Below are 2333 nucleotides of genomic sequence, written 5' to 3'. Positions count from 1 at the left end.
ACAGGACATTCCAGAGCACGTCGCTAACATCATTTGCTTCGTTAAAAACCACTTCCGTTTATTTGAAACTGACTGTATTTTTGTATTCCAACTTTGCAAAAAAAGCATTTATTTAAACTGCATGTTTTCTGATTTTTGCAGTACTGTATTATTTAGTTCAGTGCACTTATCACAGTAACAATCCCTGTGTAGTGTAAGCACAATAAAGATGCCAGACTGATGCTGTGTCCCTGGAGGCAGGGAAATAGAAGCAAGGAGCTGAGGCTAGCTTCTAACTTTGTAGAGATACTCTCCCAAGTGTTATTTGTAAAAAGCATACTAAAAATGTAAAAAGCCTATTAAAAACATAATAAGAAAGATCTTAAATAACTAATGGATATCATCTAGAGCAAGCTATCTCATATAGCTTCTAAAGAACAAGTAATAGTAGCTACAAGTGGGAACCCACAAGAACTTGTGAGCGGCATCTCATTCCCCCCTCCCCCCACTATTTCCTCTTTCACTTTCCTGAATGAGATGCCTCTCCCTTTTCCTGCTTCATGGGCTAGGTTTGCCCACCTCCAGGTGGGGCCTGCATTTGTGCTAACTGACTGTTCTGAAGTACTGCAGTTCAATCAAGTAGGTTTGGCACGGGTGCCAGCATGATCAATTCTGCTGATGGCGCAGGTGTGAAAGCTGCACATATAGTCAAAACAGAGCTGATTTAAAACGGGACATATGAAATTCAGCCATATTAAAAATTACTAATTCTTGAAATTAAGTAAACAAAATTTCAAAGGTACAGAAAACCTTTGCCAAAGAAGAACTAATTACATGAGCTCAAGAGTCTTCCTCCAGCACCATAATGTGAAAGCATCTATTCTTCAGCATTCGGCCGACCTTATGGTCCAACTCTCGCAGCCATGCATCAGTACTGGGAATGCCATCGCTTTTGACTGTGCAGTCTTTTATTGGCCATATAGAATAAATGTCAGATGTTTGAGAGCCGCAAGAATATGCAGATTTGCTTTTTATTAACATTAAATGAGACTGCCAAAAATAAAAACAAAAGGGATAAAACAGATATTGATAATTATATTTATTTGTCCAATTATATTTATTGTTTGCTAATGATATTCATTTGTCTAAGAAAGAGAGAGGTGAAAAGAAAGAAGGAAAGAGGTGGAAACAGAGAAAGAGAGAGAAACAAAGAAAGCAGATGGGAGGGAGGGAGAGGGAAAGCAGGCCCCTCCTTCACTTCCCCAGCCGCCCTGCTGGGAGCCACACAATATGTGTGAAAGAGCCGCATGCAGCTCCTGAGCCACAGTTTGGCCACCCCTGGCCTACCTTATGGTCCAACTCTCGCAGCCATGCATTACTACTGGGAATACCATTGCTTTGACCATACGGACTTTGGTTGGCAGGGTGATGTCTCTACTTTTTATCATGCTGTCTAGGTTTGTCATAGCTGATACCCTGCCACGATGGCAAGACTGACAATTCTGAGCTCTAGTGCTGCCGAAGGGTACATTTTTTAGCCCATCGCATCTAGCTTCCCCCCTTCTTTATCTATCAGTGCAGCATGATAGCTTTGCTGCCCTCTGTTGCATCTCCTCAATTACCAAGGGCAGTGGTGGGGGATGTGTACATGAATAGGTACAGTTGTCCTGTTTTACTCTATAGAAATTCTCTATGCACTGTGATGTAACTGGCATAGTTGCAGGTTTACTTCATAACTCTCCATCTAAGAATCCCTCTAACATGGGAAAAGCCACCACTCCTGGTGACTCAGAGTATAGATGTGACAAAATTTTATCCTTTGGACACTGAGATGTAGTGGAGGCAATTATTTCTAATGCCTTCACCATACGAAGTATCTGTTCTGCATATAGCCTGAGGTCTTCTGAATTATGAGGATGACACATCACCCAGTCTTTCTTCAGGAACTGGTTCTGATGGAGCTTCAGATCCTCTGACAAAATGACATAATTTTCATTTGACTCCTCATCTGAGTCAAACATCAGGACCAGGGATCTTGGCCCATGTGGACATGCAGACCGTGCCACTAAAGAGGCCCTGGAGGGCAAAAGGTACCCAGTTCCATTCCATTGGCGGAGGAGCTTAATCTCTTCTTTGCCTGTTTTGATGTGGAGCCAAAGGGGACAGCCATACTACAGCCATCTGTCCATGGTGGCCCCTCCCTCAGGGTAGAAGAGCATGAGGTGAGGTGTACGCTGAGGGCTGTAAATCCAAGGAAAACGGCTGGACCTGATGGCATTATGGGATGGGTGTTGAAAGAGAGTGCTGACCAGTTGGCAGGGGTCTTTACTAAGATCTTCAACCGGGCCTTCCCC

The sequence above is a fragment of the Gekko japonicus genome, unplaced genomic scaffold, assembly GCF_001447785.1.
Source record: "Gekko japonicus isolate JY-2015 unplaced genomic scaffold, Gekko_japonicus_V1.1 scaffold2820, whole genome shotgun sequence".
Classification (NCBI taxonomy): domain Eukaryota; kingdom Metazoa; phylum Chordata; class Lepidosauria; order Squamata; family Gekkonidae; genus Gekko; species Gekko japonicus.
The sequence above is the reverse complement of the archived record's forward strand: the minus strand, read 5'-3'. Positions refer to the sequence as shown.